The sequence below is a fragment of the Leucoraja erinacea genome, chromosome 22 (assembly GCF_028641065.1).
Source record: "Leucoraja erinacea ecotype New England chromosome 22, Leri_hhj_1, whole genome shotgun sequence".
Taxonomy (NCBI): domain Eukaryota; kingdom Metazoa; phylum Chordata; class Chondrichthyes; order Rajiformes; family Rajidae; genus Leucoraja; species Leucoraja erinaceus.
This window is the reverse complement of record NC_073398.1, coordinates 28874745-28893044: the sequence shown is the minus strand read 5'-3', so window position 1 is coordinate 28893044 and position 18300 is coordinate 28874745. Positions and strand designations below refer to the sequence as shown.

At 44.7% G+C, this 18300-nt stretch overlaps 1 long non-coding RNA gene across 1 annotated transcript; it reads left to right on the top strand.

Annotated features, from left to right (window-relative positions):
• The first annotated feature begins 415 nt into the window (after positions 1-415).
• On the top strand, positions 416-17109 carry LOC129707905 (uncharacterized). Its single transcript, XR_008725251.1, has 3 exons — positions 416-537; positions 16073-16186; positions 16647-17109. It is a non-coding gene; the product is annotated as an uncharacterized LOC129707905 (long non-coding RNA).
• The last annotated feature ends 1191 nt before the right edge of the window (positions 17110-18300 follow it).

The following is an 18300-nucleotide window of genomic DNA, read 5'->3' as shown; positions in this document are numbered from 1 at the left end:
TACATGAGTCTAGCCTGATGTCGTTGACAGAGCGTGGTAGCCAGAGGCAGGCGGAAAGTAAAATGATTTCATTGAGACTCTTCGTATATCTTTCAACGCAGGATGTGTAGACACAGCTCACAAAAAGAACACGTTGGATTGAAGTTTAGTCCTCTCTCTCCCCGTCCCACCCCCACCCCCTCCCCGTGCCCCCCGGGTGCTTTGTCTCATACACACTCGGAATTCCGTGTTACCTGTCGTTTCTCTCTCTCTCTCTGTCTCTCTCCGTCTCTTCATCCAGTCACCTCTGAACCAGGCAGATTCGTAACTCCGCTCCGGCCTCTCCAGAGATAAAACAAATAACACAGAATGGAATGACAAACGGCTCCATGCACCGTGTTTCCTTCGGCAAAGTCAATGAGCAGGGAGGGTGGCGAGTGACGGGAGGCCGGCGAGAGTGGAGCCAGGAGCCAGGAGCAGAAGCCGCTGTGTCTCTCACTGCCGAATTGGCACTGCCTTTATACCGTTGCACTGCCCAAGTTCCCCTCGGGTCAACCGGTTAGTTTTCCGTTCTCTCATTTACCTGCTGTTGCCAATTAGACGGATACTATTAGAACCCTCCTCTTCCATATATTATGTACGACTTGACTCTGATATTGTTTCAATGCCCTCAATCCCCCCCCCTCGCTCAGCCACCAACCCCAGCACAAGCTCATTGAAATCCTTTTGTCTCCCACCCACACGTGTTAAACCCGATCCCAGAAATACAGGAAAATCGACTCGTCTGAACCCAGGCCAAGACTGAAACCTTAACTCTCCGGCCTCACAAAGGGAGGCGGCCGGAGATCGGGCTCCAGCGGCTGTTGAATATTTAACGCGCCAGATTAAACTGCACCCGACACCGCCAGGCTCCATATGACGGCCCGAGCCGGTCTCTGTGCTCGGCCAGGTGTAAGGCGAGCTCACCTGGGCGGCGTGGACGCGGCTTCGTCACTGTAACTCAAGCCCCGCGAACAATGAGGATGCGCGGAATTCAATGCACCCCCTCGCTGTTTAAAGTGTTGCACTTACCGTGCAGATAGATGTCGTTTGTTCCATGTGCGTATACACTTTATCATCGCAGAGACGTTTCTATCATGTGTGTTGAGCCGCTTGGTGGCTGGGAAATGTAGCTTCACAAACGCACCCCGAACCCACTCGGGCGACCAGTGGTAGGTGTAAAATGGATATTCATAGAAACATAGAAAATAGGTGATGCGTAGGTCATTCGGCCCTTCGAGCCTGCACCGCCCTTCAATATGATCATGGCTGATCCAAATCAGTATCCTGTACCTGCCTTCCTCTGCATACCCCGATCCCTTTAGCCACAAGGGCCACATCTAACTCCCTCTTAAATATAGCCAATGAACTGGCCTCAACTACCTTCTGTGGCAGAGAATTCCACAGATTCACCACTCTCTGTGTTAGAAATGATTTTCTCATCTCGGTCCTAAAAGACTTCCCTCTTATTCTTAAACTGTGACCCCTTGTTCTGGACTTCCCCAACATCGGGAATAATCTTCCTGCATCAAGCCTGTCCAACCCCTTCAGAGGGGTATTGTGTATTGTAGACACAAGGAACTGCAGGTGCTGGTTTACGAGAAAAAAAAAGACACAAAGTGCTGGAGTAACAACGGTCAGACAGCATCTGTGGAGGATGCTGCCCATATTACATCTTGTTGTGTTAAAACTGGGCATTAAAGTCTCTGCGGTTTACAAAGAGTGGCTGCAGTTCATAGGTGTCTGACCTAGTTTGTATGTTTATACGTGAGATTCCAGCGTGTTTCTGCACATTACGTGCCGACATCTCTGTATATTTCTCCCTGTATCTCTCCCTTCTCTGTATCCATAGATTCTCATGTAGTCGGTGTGTTCTTGCTGGGATCCAGGGGAGAGGGGCGCTGCTCGGCGGGACGGGTTGATTGGGTTCTTTGATTTTTTACCAGTTCCTTACACCAAATCTCTGCGTGGTTTGTGTTTTAGCGTCTGCTCCGCCACTTTACATGGCCGACTCCCTACTCCCAACCAAATATTGCAGACACCGGAGAATCGAAATACTCAGCAAGTCGAGCAGCATCGGTGGGGACAGGGGCGGAGACAAGGTTTCAACGCATCACCCCGTGAACTCGGTTCTTACGAAGACACAAAGATTGCGGGTGGTGGAGTCTCCAGCAAAACACACAGTGCTGGAGGAACTCAGCGGGTCAGGCAGCGTCTGTGGAGGGAAGGGACACTTTTTCGGGAAACCTCTTTCATATTCACAGATGCTGCTTGACCTGCTGAGCATTTCAAATAAGAGACACAAAGCGGGTCAGGCAGCATCTCTGGAGGAAAAAAAAGATGGGTGATGTTTCAGGACGGGAACCTTGTGCAGCATTTATTTTAATTTTCTTTCCAGCATTTGCACTCGAGAGTGGAGTTAAAATCCATGCTCCGTATTTCTTCTGTTTGTGAAGATGGTGTGAGAAATAATAGTTTAAACAGTTGTTAGTGGATGTCATTCAAAGCATACAACTCATCCAATCTAGCCATTGTTCCCTCCCGTCCTAACTCAAACGGCCCATGGCAGCACCAGTGATGGCGGTGGGATGCGAGGAGAGGGGTGGTACCCTACTTGCTCAGCTAATGGTCGCGATGAGTGGTGATTTGCTTCCATCTCGAGGCGGCTACTGCAACAAAGCCTCCCAGAGATGGGGCAGAGGTGACATGTAGCTGGTGAGGCCGTGAGCGTATTTAGTTTAGTTTCGAGATCCTGCATGGAAGCAATCCCTTTGGCCTACCGAGTCTATACCAACCATCCATCATCCCTTCGTCTCACTGGTTCTGTGTTATTCCACTTTCTCGTGCACCCTCTATACACTAGGGGCAATTTTACGGAGGCCAATTAACTGACAGACCTCCGCGACTTTGGGATGTAGGGGACAACCAGTGAACCCGGAGGAAACCCACGCGGTCACAGGGCTAACGTGAAAGCTCCACACAGACAGCACCCAAGGTCAGGATCGAACCCGGGTCTCTGGCGCTGTGAGGCAGCAGCTGTACCCGCCGCTTCGGTGTACACCGCCCCGAGGTTCTCAACGCCACATCGACTGCTCCTTCAGCGCCGAGCGGTTGAAACTCTTCGGAGCGGCCATTCCTGACCAGCAGAAGATTACATATAAAACTGAGATAGAAACTCAGCACGTCTGGTTGAAGTCCCTCAACTGATCCGTTAAGCCGGCTTCTCTCACCACACAACATGTGTAGCAAGGAAATGCAGATCGAAGATAGACACACAATGCTGGAGTAACTCAGCATCTGAAGCAGGATCTCGACCCGAAACGTCAACTATTCCTTTTCCCCAGAGATCCTGCCTGACCTGCTGAGTTATTGCAGCATTTGGTGCGTGTTTCTCTGATCACAGATGCCTCCTGACATGCTGAGCATTCTCCGCTGTTACAATTCGATAACAGGAATGGATCTGGATATCGAGATGTTAGCTCGCAGCTGGGAAAACATCAGTTAGTGATGGATAATTAAATTATATCGAGAAAACCCTTTCAAAGCAAGAAAGACGCCGTTTGCTTTCTGCGAATCGTCTGATACTAGTGTTGTAGACTCATGGAGCACAGAAAAAGCCCCTTCACACAGCTGAACTACAGGGGCAGATAACATATAGTTCATATTTCCCTAGTTAAATTGTTAATAATTTAAATCGCAGGATAATGTTATAACCAGGGAAACGCAGATTTACAAAAACAAATGTATTGATGTGTCATCATTAGAAAATGCTCAGTTAGAAAATATGTTGCATTTTCCACCCAAGGCCGCAGAAGGTTGAATGTTGGATATATTATACATTTGGCAGCTTTCTGGTTACACACAGCGCTCCTCTAATTAATCCAATCCCTCACGTGTAGAGGCAGTCACAGGGGGCTTCAATAAAATTACTAAATTGAGGCTTATTCTTAATATTAATGCCATTATTTACTTCACAAATGTATACCTACAAATCGCGGCATTGTATCCCAGAATCATTCCCTAATTATATCACCTCCTTTCATTTGGATGTGATCTCATTCAAGAGAGAGACATTCTCTGTTGCTCGTTTTGTATTTATAGGGCAATGTCCCCAAAACAGATATTTCTTTGTAAAACTCGGTACTTTGAGGCGATCGTTCCTATAATATAAATACACAACACTGTGCTCAACTATCAACGGTTATTAATGTAAGCATTTCTTGTATTCTCTATTTATTATCTGTGTATATTGCGTTTACCGGCCTGTTATGATGCTACTAGTAACACTGAGATTGTTCAGTTGTCGGTACATATGACAAGGCAACTCGGATCTTGAATGGGGAATTCTGTGTAACTGCACGGTGGGCATTGAAACAAAAAGGGGTCGCTTGCTTCCCCAAGGGTGTTATTTTCATGAGAAGAATTTTATGTAGAAACCGATATCCGCTGTTTGGGACAGCGCAGAAATTGCTCGATACTGAAACAGCCCTGATCCCATCATCCCATCATATTAAAAAAAAAATGCTCACGAACATTTGTGTCCTTTGATTGTTTTATGGGCGAGATCCCGGCGTGAGGACATGACTGAGGCTGTGGTGAGAACAAGCGTTCTTGACACAAAATCGAACCAGTTAGCGGCGATTGTGTCTGTCTCAGTGTGACGAGAGAAGGGCCGCGGACTGCGGCGAAATCTTTCATTCCTTTCCCCCGCCATGTTTGCGTCAACATTTTAATTAAAATACCCACATCTGCCGGTGAATAAACCGGCAGCGAAAAACAAAACCAGTGTCGGTCCCGGAAATGAAGAATTCAGTGCTGGAAATTCCAAATCCGAAACGTTAACTCTGCTTACAGAAACATATAAAATTATAAAAGGACTGGACAAGCTAGATGCAGGAAAAAAATGTTCCCAATGTTGGGCGAGTCCAGAACCAGGGGGCCACAGTCTTAGAATAAAGGGGAGGTCATTTAAGACTGAGGTGAGAAAAAAACGTTTCCATCCAGAGAGTTGTGAATTTATGGAATTCCCTGCCACAGAGGGCAGTGGAGGCCAAGTCACTGGATGGATTTAAGAGAGAGTTAGGTAGAGCTCTAGGGGCTAGTGGAGTCAAAGGATATGGGGAGAAGGCAGGCACGGGTTATTGATAGGGGAAGATCAGCCATGATCACAATGAATGGCGGTGTTGGCTCGAAGGGCCGAATGGCCTCCTCCTGCGCCTATTTTCTATGTTCCTATGCTTCTTTCTCCACGGGTGCTGCCCGACCCTCTGGGTAGTTACAACACTATTTTGTTTCTAAACCTGGCCACCTTTTTTTATCTGCACGAAAGCTTTTGGGACCAGTGTTGATGATCCGAAGGGTCTGTTTCTACGCTGTATGACTCAATGACTGCGTTTCTGGTCCCGCTGCAGCTCGGAGGAGGGGTGGGGAGAGAGGGTTCCTGTTCTCTACAACATTTCACGAAGTCTATGCGAGCGAGAGAGAGGGGCTGCAACGGACTAATACCGCGCTGAATGCTCAAGGCCTTTGGCCTGGGGACTATGTTGCGTCTCTTGGGGGAATGTGTGGTCGATGGAAGCGCTGTAATTCTGTTCAACGACTCGTCGTTCTACCCAGAACCATCCTCAGCCGCCACTGTGAGTGGTGCCCGTGTCTATCTGCCCTTGGCGAGTTTAACCTGAGAGTGAGGGTCGCAGGAGCAGCACCAGTGGCGGAAACAAATACAATGTTAACGTTTCAGGCCCCCGACCCTTCTTCAGAATTGGGAGCATTTCTGATAAGATCACGGTGCACCCCGTGCTGTCCACACGATCTCTATGTAGCAGAACACTAGAACACTAGATAGAAAGATCCGGCCATTCGGCTCCTCAAGTCTTCCCCTACATTCAATATGATCACGGACCTCAATTCCTTTTTTGAACCAGTTCCCCCTGAATGGCTCTCAGTTCCTGAACGTTTCAAATATTTATCTATTTCCACCTTAAACATGTCTAATGATCTGAATTCACCCAGGTGATAACTCGGTTCCTCCGATCACGGTGTTCACCCCGTGAAAACCACCTCCATTTGTTCACACGATCTCTATGTAGCAGAACACTAGAACACTAGATAGAAAGATCCGAGGGCCATTCGGCTCCTCAAGTCTGCCCCTACATTCAATATGAGCACGGACCTCAACTCCTTTTTTGAACCAGTTCCCCCTGAATGGCTCTCAGTTCCTGAACGTTTCAACTATTTATCTATTTCCACCTTAAACATGTCTAGTGATCTGAACTCCATCACCCAGGTGACAGATAATGAACCCAGAGACTCGGTTCCTCCTGAATTTTATCGACATTTCTGCCCCTGGAAGGCGCTATAGGTGCATCAAATTAAATGAATAGTTGTCTCGAATTTGTTCAGTAGCCATGTCACCCATGCACTGTACACCGTTCACGGACTTCATCTTGCACGCGTGTAAAACCATATGTATATATTCCCCCCCCCCATCTCCCATCTTTTTTTTTGTTTTTTTTGCTGTTTCTTGTTTTTTTCTGATAAATTGTCTGTATGCACTGAGTTGCAGTTTCACTGCTAATAAATGGCATATTATTAAAATACCCCAGATTTGTTCAATGAATCAAAATGACAGGTGGAAATTAATTGCGGGTGGTTCTGGAGACTCATTTCCACAATTCTCTGCTCCACCACCGATCAATCCCCACAAATCTGACCGACCTCCCACCCTCTATCTGATGAGCATTTTTTTGTCCTCCAGCTAACCTGCAAATGTTGCGTGTTTAAAAATATGTCAGGCAGCTTTGTCCTGCAATTAGCTTATTGGATTTGGGAGAAAGATCCAATTCGTTACTTAAGTTAAATAAAATAATTGTTAGTGAACAACAACCATATTTGCTGACATTGTTCAGTAGTTATGTCCCCTTGCTCATGACTCTTCCACTAGTGAAAGCCATTTCTTTCGCTGGATTTTTCTGATTGCTTGCTTATTTGCTATTTTTAGTTTATTCTGAGTGTTCAATATTTGTATTGGCTGACCAGTAGACCCTTGTAAACGCAAAACTGTTGTTACATTGAGGTGCTGGTGCAAATGTTAGCACCAAACTGGCTGTAGATGGTTGTAGATTCCAATCCCGCTCCAGAGGCAGACCATGAAGTACAAGCCAACAGCTGCAATACATGGGCAGTGTGGCAACGTAAATGTGTTCCCGTTCCATCTACCCACCCAGAGCAGGGAATCTAGAGTTCCCAACTGCACTCATACAAAGGGGTTCATAACTTCTCTAGTGTTAGGAGCAGAATTAGATCATTCGGCCCATCAAGTCTACTCCGCCATTCAATCATAGAATCATAGAAATTAGGTGCAGGAGTAGGCCATTCGGTCCTTCGAGCCTGCACCCCCATTCAATATGATCATGGCTGATCATCCAATTCAGTATCCCATACCTGCCTTCTCTCCATACCCCCTGACCCCTTAGCCACAAGGGCCACATCTAACCCCCTCTTAAATATAGCCAATGAACTGGCCTCAACTACCTTTTGTGGCAGAGAATTCCACAGATTCACCACTCTCTGTGTGAAAAATGTTTTTCTCATCTCGGTCCTAAAAGACTTCCCCCTTATCCTTAAACTGTGATCCCTTGTTCTGGACTTCCCCAACATCGGGAACAATCTTCCTGCATCTCGCCTGTCCAACCCCTTAAGAATTTTGTAACTTTCTATAAGATTCCCCCCTCAATTTTCTAAATTCTAGCGAGTACTTAGAAGATTGAGGGGGGATCTTATAGAAATGTACAAAATCATGGCTGATCTATCTCTCCCTCCTAACCCCATTCTCCTGCTTTCTCCCTATAGCTCCTGACGCACGTACTAATCAAGGATCTATCCATTGACTTAGCTTCCACAGCTTTCTGTGGCAAAGAATTCCACACATTCACCACCCTCTGACTATAAAGATATTCATCCTCATCTCGTTCCTAAAGGAACATCCTTTAATTCTGAGGCTACGGCCTCTGGTCCTAGACCCTCCCACTAGTGTAAACATTCTCTCCACATCCACTCTATCCAGGATTTCCTGATCAAAGTCATTGATCTGTAACTTTAATCTTGTTTCCCACTCCACAGATGCTGCTGGACCTGCTGAGTATTTCCAGCTTTTTAGCTCTTTATTTCAGATCTCCAGTATTTGTAATATTTCCCTTTTGGTTTTCAAGTCATTGTTTGTGGGTGCTTGCTGACCATAAATTGCCCGCTGTAATTACTGTGTTACCCTGTTTCATCCAGGATCACCAAGAGGGCTGATGTGGCCACCATGGCCGTAGAGGGGTGATTCCAGGTTACCCCTGCATGTGAATGTGATAACCCAGATCAAACAAAGGAGCCCAGCATCACCTCCTGCCCCGGACATGAAGGATGTCTTCTGAGAATGCCAAATGGTGGCTTACAAAGCTCAGGCCTAAGTTGCAGATGTCATTTCAGCCACCATGCTGGAAATATGTTGGTGGGTGGCACAAGGAAGTGTAGATGCTGGAATCTTGAGCAAAACACAAAGTGCTGGAGGAAATCAGCGGGTCAGGCAGCATCTGTGGAGAGGGTGACCAGGTAACAGTTTATGTCAAGAACCTTCAGACAGATTAGAAGAATGTTGTGCTTTAAAAGTACTCAATTTTGTAAAATTTACAAAAAAAATCTTAATTATTTTAAAGAATTGTTTTATACGGTTTGCACACGGATAAATGCACTTGAATGTTTGGCACTAAAGAAGAAAACATCCTCGCCGACAATCCCACCATGCATTCCCACCCCAGCGACCTATTACAGCTAAAGCCACACACTACAATGCATTAGTTATGTTTCAAGTTCCCAAGTTCTTGTATCTATCTCCAGTAGGAATTAATAGATCACGGTGGAAATGTTGCGCTGGGTACATGTTACCAACGATAGCGAATCCATTTGAACTGAGGACCACAGGACTTTATAAAAAATATAAGTGGAATTATACAGCATACAGAAGCAGGGTTTTCAGAGAGATATAGACGATAATGTAGAGAGATAAAGAACAATGAATGAAAGATATGTAAAAAAGTAATGATGATAAAGGAAACAGGCCACTGTTAGCTGCTTGTTGGATAAAGGAAACAGTCAGTGGGACAGGCAGCATCTCTGGATAGAAGCAATGGGTGATGTTTCAAGTCGAGACTCTTCTTCAGACTCCAGCCTTCTGTGTCTATCTTTGGTGTAAAGCAGCACTGCAGTCCCTTCCTACACAGTCCATAGTGTTTCATACTTGCTGAGGTTAGTGTTGTGCAGAGTTTAAGAGCCTGATGGTTGGTGTGAAGAAGCTATTCTTGAAACTGACGGGCGCGTGTTACAGGTCCTGTACTTTTCCCCCGATTGTAGTAGTGAGACCAGGGTGGTGAGGGTGTTACCTGTTGAAGATGTCAGCTGCCTTTTTGAGACAGTGCCTCCTACAGATCCCATTTGGTGGGGGTTACTTTTACAGTACCACTCTACTGCTTTTTTTTTAAATTGCTGTTTTTTTCCCTTTTTCCTTCCGCCCACAATATTTAATATGTAAAAGTATATGTGGTTCTGTTCCATTCTGTTTGTAGTTGTTTGTTTGTTTGTCTTTTTGCACAAAGTCCGTGAGCATTGCCACTTTTCATTTCACTGCACATGTGTATGTGACGAATAAACTTGACTTGACTTGACTTGACTTGACTTGGTGGGGCGGTCAGTACCTGTGATGGACCGGGCAGTCAGCCTACAGTACCACTCAACCTAACTAGTTATTTACAATGGATATTTTAACATTGCAAAAAGACATTTGAATGAATTTATTCACACAAAATAAATGTCAAAAGATAGGTGAAGGAAGAAATGAATGAGGAATTCCGAGAATGGGAAGGGATGAGTCAAAGGAGGAGATATACAAGGGAAAAAGCTGACGAGGAAGACACACGTAAAAATAGATGATTGTAGAAGGAGGAAATAAAGAAATATACATGTAAAAGGAGAGAAAGTGAAATGTACACAAGAGGGAAAGTGAATGTTCAAGAAGGAACTGCAGATGCTGGAAAATCAAAGGTAGACAGAAGTGCTGGAGAAACTCAGCGGGTGCAGCAGCATCTATGGAGCGAAGGAAATAGGCAACGTTTAGGGCTGAAACCCTTCTTTAGACTTCAGAAAGTGAATGAAGTGTGTAAGAATGAATAAAAAGGAAACATGGATATAGAGGGGTAGAAGGGTGACTTGACTAATAGGGAAGAAGGAGCCAAGGAATAGGTGAGGGGACTCAATATCCTGGGAGGTTATTTTTTCCCCTGAGGAGCATTCACTGCAGGACCAAACAAAAAGGGAGAAAATAGTAATAAATACATGTTTGGGGTCACCAAGTGATATTGCTCTGGATACCAGCATTTTTTAGGTTTCAGGACCACTCTAATTATTCTGACAGTGATTGGGAACTTGGATTTCTTTGGCAAAAGGTAAAATAACTCTTTAATTACTATGGTAAGATTAAACATCACGTTAACACTGGAGGGAGAGTGTTCTTTAACTTAGCATGGCTGTTCATTGTTAAGACATTGGTAGTAAGTTGTCAAGAATTATGTGATTAATGAGTGAAAACCCTAACTGAAGAGTTGTTGGAGCCGAGACACTTTGTGGTTTATCTTTCCGACTGTCGGGTTTGGGATGTGTGTTTGAACTCAGCTAGACTGTGAGAATAAATCAATATTCTATAATGCTAATGGTTGATGGGGACTGGATAGATCCAGCCTTATGCATTCTTTAAAGAGTGTGAAAAGGTTCATCCCCTCACTCTGAGCGTGATTCAATCCCAGGCTGTGGGAGGCGAGCGGGGATTGATGGCTCATTTAGCTGCACAAAACAGCCCATTGTAGCGGGTACTGGGTACTGGGTACTGTGGGACCAGAGGTGCCATCCCTGAGTATCTGAGGCAGGTAGACATGCTATTTCAAATCAAAGCGTTGAGTTTCCTCTGAAGAAGGGTCTCGACCCGAAATGTCATCTATTCCTTTTCTCCAGAGATGCCGCCTGAGTTACTCCATCTTTTTGTGTCTAACTTTGGTTAGACATCTGTCTGCACATCTGGATGCCCGCAGTGGCGGCTGCGGAGGGTTGAGGTCCCGACCACGGGGGAAAATGGAGGAGGACTGGACAATTCTTGTGCCTTCCACCACAGTGATGAATGCTGTGGCGGATGTTTGTGTTAAATTTTTATCGCGCATTGTGTGTTCTTTATCATTGTACCGCTGCTGACAAATAAAACTGATATTGAATTGAATATTGAATATTGAATATTGAATATTGTTTAAACCAGCATCTGCAGTTCCTTCCTACACGAGTTTCCTCTCGTGTTGAGGAAGTGAATTTCCTCTGTAGACCTTTCCAATAATCACCCTCCCACTAAAAACATAATCACTATTGGGGCTGCTTTCTGAACCAAATTGACTCCAGTCTTTCCCACCTCAACATACAAGTGGATGTCAATGAGAGGGAAAGAGAGGAGAAATGATGAAAAATGTAGCAAGCTTTGGGGGAAGGTTGTGCATGTTGGGCTGGGATAAATAGAGAGAGAAAAAATATCACCAAACAGGTCTGTGTAGTGGCTTGAGATCAGATTCCAAATGCTCAGCAGCTGCAGCAACGTACACAACTACAGTCATTCAGCCATTCAGAGACTGAAAGTTCCAGCCTTCAATCAATTTTGTGATCCAGATCACAGATTACAACAGAAAATTGACCCGATAAATCTTGAATTCAGTGTAAACAGTGGCCTGGTGGTTAAATCAATCCAGAGTTTAAATGAATGACCCAAAGATGCGCATTTAAAACCCAGTTATTTAAATAATAGTGAAATATTTCAAAAATACAAAGCTGATCTCAGTAGTGGATCCACAAATTCATCATTTTGTCACACACAAAATATCAGTTAATATGTGTCCCTCAGGTATTGAAATGCTGACTGAATTATGTGTGATTCCCGACGTACACAAATGTAATTGTCTTTCATCTGCAAGCTGCTGAGTTGTATTAAAACTGCTGCATTAAAGAGTTATCAGATGGAGTGTCATCAACAATGCACGCTGCCCTCTGGGTGGCTGCTATGGAGAGGGAACAGTTGTCCATCTCTTCCCAGAGTGTGGATTTGCAAAGAGAGTCTGGATTAGGATGCCATGATACATCCCGCACTGGTCCGCAACAGAGGACCCTCTGATTTACGGGGTGTTCCCAGGGACAGGGTCAGAGACGGACAACAAGATTATCTCCCTGGTGAAAGACACTCTTTGGTCTGCCCGAAACCTGTTGGTCTCCCAGCAGAGTGAGTTGTGCGGCAGGGGATGATGGTGACTGGTCCATTCTGGACTGCAGGAGCCCTTGCCGAGGAACCCACCAAAGGTTGGCACAACCAATGCAAGTCTCTGCAAGGGAGGACCACAGTTTAATGTCCTTCCACTGCTGGACATTGAGGGGCAGAGTCCAGTGGAGACATCCTCAAACAAGGCAAGGGATACAACCCCAGGGGGGCCACAGTAGTGGCAAGGGTGTTTTGTTTAAAGATAGGTGCCAACACTAATGACTAATGACTATGACACAATTGAATGTATAGATACTGAGAATGTATGAAGAATGCATCCCTACTATACCCCTTACACACTCACAAATGTGTGGCCATGTTTGGCTCTCACTCATAAGTTCATAAGTTGTAGAAGCAGAATTAGGGAAATTCGGCCCATCAAATCTACTCCGCCATACAATCATGGCTAATCTATCTTTCCCTCTCAACCCCATTCTCATGCCTTGTCCCCATAGCCCCTGACACCCAACTGTGTCTAAGTTACACAACAAAATGCTATAGAAACTCAGCGGATGCAGCAGCATCTATGGAGCGAAGGAAATAGGCAACGTTTCGGGCCAAAACCCTTCTATACGTTTGCAGATGACACTACTGTGGCGGGCTGGATCATGAACAATGATGAGTTGGGGATAACATCAAACAAGAAATTAAGGATGCGTGTAGCAAAGATGCAGCAGTTATCATGGGTGACATTAATCTTTCATAATCGACTCAAGCATCTCCCCACTACCATACATTGTCTTGGTGGCAGCACAGGGTTGGAGTTGCAGAGTCCATTGGCATCGTAGAGTTGTGATGTCTCAACGTCCTCCACCACTGTCCTGTCGCTCAGAGCCCATGCTGTAGGCTTGAGCCATTGATCTATAATGTAGGAAATGTGGCAATTACATTTGTGTACAGTAACTCCCATAGGAACGTGACGATCAGACTGTTTTCTGTCCAGCGATGCTTCCAAGATTTCCAGCATTTTTGGTTCTAGAGTTGGTGATGGGGACGACTCTCAGGATTGCTTCCTCTTGATACCTCCGATGGGTCTGCCTTGCTGGTGGACCAGGGTGCTGTTGGTGATGGTGATAAAGGAGGCCGGGATCTCAGCGTTATGCCGTGATTCTGTAAGAGAAGAAGAGATGAACAACTTGGGAAGCTTCTGCGGAGTTTATCCATGTCAGGTTACTGAGGTTGCTACTCTGTGGGATGTCCCATGGTATAAAGTGCACACAGCACTGAAAGGTGGTGAAGGTCGGGCATACTTTTGCTGTGATTGGGGCTGATTTTGGATGACCATTTTGGCTGTTCTTTCGTTGTAGTGTGGATTCATGCAACTGGGTAGCTAACAAGACTTGCAGATGGAAGGGTGGCAACAGGCCAAAGCAGTCAAGGCTTGCAGATTGGCACAAAATGCTGGAGTAACTCAGCAGATCAGGCAGCATCTCTGGAGAAAGAGGATGGGTGACGTTTTGGGTCGAGACCTATTATCAGACTATTTTGTGTCTATCTTTGGTATATACCAGCATCTGCAGTTCTTTTCTACACAAGGCTTACAGATTTGTGGATTGTACGCTTTTACTCATTCTAGTCATCTCATTGCAATTAGTGCTGATATTTTTTAAACAGATATGCATTTTTTATTACTCTTCTACAGCAGGAATTGAACTCATGCCTGCTGATCATTAGCCCACACCTATAGATTAACAATTCAGTATCTTCACCCCAATGCTTCGATCCCTAAATGTCCTGTAAATTATCTGCACTGTTCCTGCCAGTTTTGATGGAGCAGTGAGGAGGAATCTTTCCTCTGTTTCTAACTCAGGATATACTTGACGTCAGAGTGATGAGACATTGTCAAGAGATCTTTACCTTCATCTAACCCTTGCTGTAACTGACCTGGGGGAGTATCTGATACAGGCACGGTGCCTGAAATTGAAAGGATTCAATTATACAAGACAATATTCTCACCTTGATGACTTTTTACCATCGTGATTTATTTAGTGGCATGGCAAGGAGAGAGATATGTGCTATTTTCCTAATGCCAGACATGATAACCTGATATTGCAACTCTAGCTGGGGTTGGTTTATATCAAAATGAAGTGGGTCGAATGTAGTGTCACTCAGCATGATTCAAGGCTATAGCATTCCCTTTTTAATCTGAACTTCATACATTAATAATGAAAATAGATCCTGCTGCTGAATAATTTTGAGGGTTTGATAATCAGAGAGAGATAAGCTTTGGAAAACATGCCATTCCACTTGCTCAGATCGCCAGGTGTCCATTCAATAACCATGTGAAAGGTTTTAGACCTTTTATGTTCATCCTTTGGCAATGACAAACACCCCCCATCGCACCGCACACTTCCCAGTTAAACCTTCCCTCGCTCCCGGCCCCACAGAATGTACCTTTGTCCCATCCACAGTCAATGAGTTCATCAACACAAAGGTTTTTGTTGCTTATCACCCGTGTCACTGCTGGCACAGTCACGGTAATGCCCCTGTCCCACTTAAGAAACCTGAACGGAAACCTCTGGGGACTTTGTGCCCCGCCCAAGGTTTCTGTGCAGTTCCCGGAAGTTTTAGTCAGTCTCCCTACCTGCTTCCACTACCTGCAACCTCCGGCAACCACCTGCAACCTCCGGGAACCGCACGGAAACCTTGGGTGGGGCGCAAAGTCTCCAGAGGTTTCCGTTCAAGTTTCCTAAGTGGGACAGGGGCATTAGCAGTTCCATGGTTTATCAGAAGCTGATGAACCCTGGAATTGCAGGCAACTAACATCCAAATGGCTTGGGGCTGAATCTAGTAGGAGCAAGAAAACAATTTATATATAAATAGGACATTTGACCCACTTACCCTTTCCTTCCTACTGAACTGTGGTGACGTAACATATTCATTAATACATATGTAGCCATATGTATTAATGCCAATTTCAGGAATATTCATGCGTTAATATTCCATAAAAGACTGCACAGACATTTTCTTAATGCAAATGTGTCCAACCATTCTGTTTCAATGTTTCTGGGGGGGAATCGGGAGGAGGGTGATGGCAGGAGGTAGATGATGTGGCTAGACAGACAGCAAGAAGTCCTAGACAAAATGACTTGCAATTAATCAATATTGAAACAGGAGATATCAGCTACCCATAATATTCGTAGCAGCACCCTCACCCTTCCCCAACCGAATCCTCTACCATTCAGTTTACTTATCATTCAGGAAACAATTACTTTCTATGCTTTTAGTTTAGTTTAGAGACACGACATGGAAATTGGCCCTTCAGCCCAACAAACCTGTGCCGACCAACATTCACCCGTACAATAGTTCTAACCTACACATTAGGGACAATTTGTACAGAAGCCAAATAACCTACAAATCTGCACATCTTTGGAATGCGGGAGAAAACTGGAGTACCCGGAGAAAACACACGGTCACAGAGAATGTACAAATTCCGTACAGAACGCACCCTTAGTCAGGGTTGAACCCAGGTCTCTGGTGCTGTAAAGCAGCAACTCTATTGCTACAACATGGTGCATCCCTCCTTTCTCTTTCCGAAGAGTATATAGTCCAGTTCTAGTATTACAGATCCAAAACAACAACCTGGTCCATAACTCTACAACCTACTTTCTAAAATAACAACACCTACATTTCCTGGTTTCATACCAACTTTCAGCTGTTTCCTGTATTCCTCAGATCTCATGCCTGACAATAGATATCGTTGGACAAAAGACACCGACTGTTCATAGCAACACGACAAGGATCCCATGTGTGACCAGCCATGGAGAGGGATGGCTCCAGTCACGTTAGGTATGGAAATCTCAGACCTCTGTCCACCTACTTCCGTTCTCTTTTCCTGAGGGTACTCTGCTTTATGAAGTTTAACTCTATGGTCCAAGTACAACAAGAGCTATTTTGTTTGAAATTGATTATGTTTTATTGGTATTCATTTTGTTAAGGTGTGGAGATCTAAGATGTAAGTGACACCAGGCACAGCTCATCAAATTATCCTTTCTCTTTTGCCTATCTCTGGCTCTTTTTAAAAGGCTTAATCACCACTGCATTTGGTGGGATTTTACACAGGTATATATTCAGCAAAAGCAGAGGCAAAGTGACCTTATAATTCTGCAACCGTTAGTAGGACCTGAGCAAATATGACACTTTCATCAAGCCAGTTTCACACTGCATTTAACCAAGTCAGCAAAATCCTTTGGAACAGACTTGATTTTAGTTAATTGAACCTAACTAGAGTCATCCTTCCCCTATACAGGATCCTCATCGAACTAGCTGCTCTTGGATTGACCTCTAGAAGCTTCTCCATGGAAGGTCGATCGAAGAAGCTTGACATATTCACTGGAGTTCAAAAGAATGAAAAGTGATCGTAATCAGACAGAAAATGAATCCAAAAGGGATTGAAAGACTGGAAGTACAGTTTTAAATCAAAGATACTTCTCCAGATTTCTGCCAACTATCGTGTTACTGATTTCCAGTCGTCAGACTGTTCTGTGACCCATGGCCAAGTCTACCTTTGGAGCAATGGGTATCAGACTCATCTAGTCGTACAGCGTGGAAACAAGCCCCTCGGCCTGACTCGCACATGCCAACCAAGATTCCCCATCTATGCCAGTCCCACATGTGGCACATATCCCTCTAAACCTTTCCTATCCATGTACCTGTCCAGATGTGTTTTAAGTGTTGTTATAGTACCTGCCTCAACTACCTCCTCTGGCAACTTGTTCCATACACCCTATTAAATCTCTCCCTTGTGCATCAGTTACTGAAAGTAAGCATGTAGGAACAGCAGTCAGCAAAGAAAGCCAATGGCATGTTGGCCTTCATTGCAAGAATATTTGAGCTTAGGTGCAAGGAGGTCCTACTGTAGTTGTACAGGGCCCTGGTGAGACCGTACCTGGTGTATTGTGTGCAATTTTGGTCTTCTAATTTGAGGAAGGACATCACACCAGATTAATTCCCGGGATGGCGGGACTGACATATGATGAAAGAATGGATCGACTGGGCTTATATTCACTAAAATTTAGTATGATGAGAGGGGATCTTATAGAAACATATAAAATTCTTAAAGGATTGGACAGGCTAGATGCAGGAAAAATGTTCCCGATGTTGGGGGAGTCCAGAACCAGGGGTCACAGTTAAGAATAAGGGGTAGGTCATTTAGGACTGAGATGAAGAAAAACCTTTTCAGCCAGAGAGTTGTTAATCTGTGGACTTCTCTGCCACATAAGGCAGCGGAGGCCAATTCACTGGATGTTTTCAAGAGAGAGTTAGAATTAGCTCTTAGGACGAAGGGAATCAAGGGATAAGGGGAAAAAGCCGGAATGGGGTTCTGATTTTGGATGATCAACCATGATCATATTGAATGGCTCGAAGGGCCAAATGACCTTCTCCTGAACCTATTTTCTGTGTTTCTATGTTTCACATTAAACCTGTATCTTTTTGATCCTGATCCCCCTACTAACCATATAACCATATAACAATTACAGCACGGAAACAGGCCATCTTGGCCCTACAAGTCCGTGCCGAACAACTTTTTTTCCCTTAGTCCCACCTGCCTGCACTCATACCATAACCCTCCATTCCCTTTTCATCCATATGCCTATCCAATTTATTTTTAAATGATACCAATGAACCTGCCTCCACCACTACCACTGGAAGCTCATTCCACACCGCTACCACTCTCTGAGTAAAGAAGTTCCACCTCATATTACCCCTAAACTTCTGTCCCTTAATTCTGAAGTCATGTCCTCTTGATTGAATCCTCCCTATTCTCAAAGGGAAAAGATTGTCCACATCAACTCTGTCTATCCCTCTCATCATTTTAAATACCTCTATTAAGTCCCCCCTTAACCTTCTGCGCTCCAGAGAATAAAGACCTAACTCTGGGTAAAAGACTGTGGATTCAACAT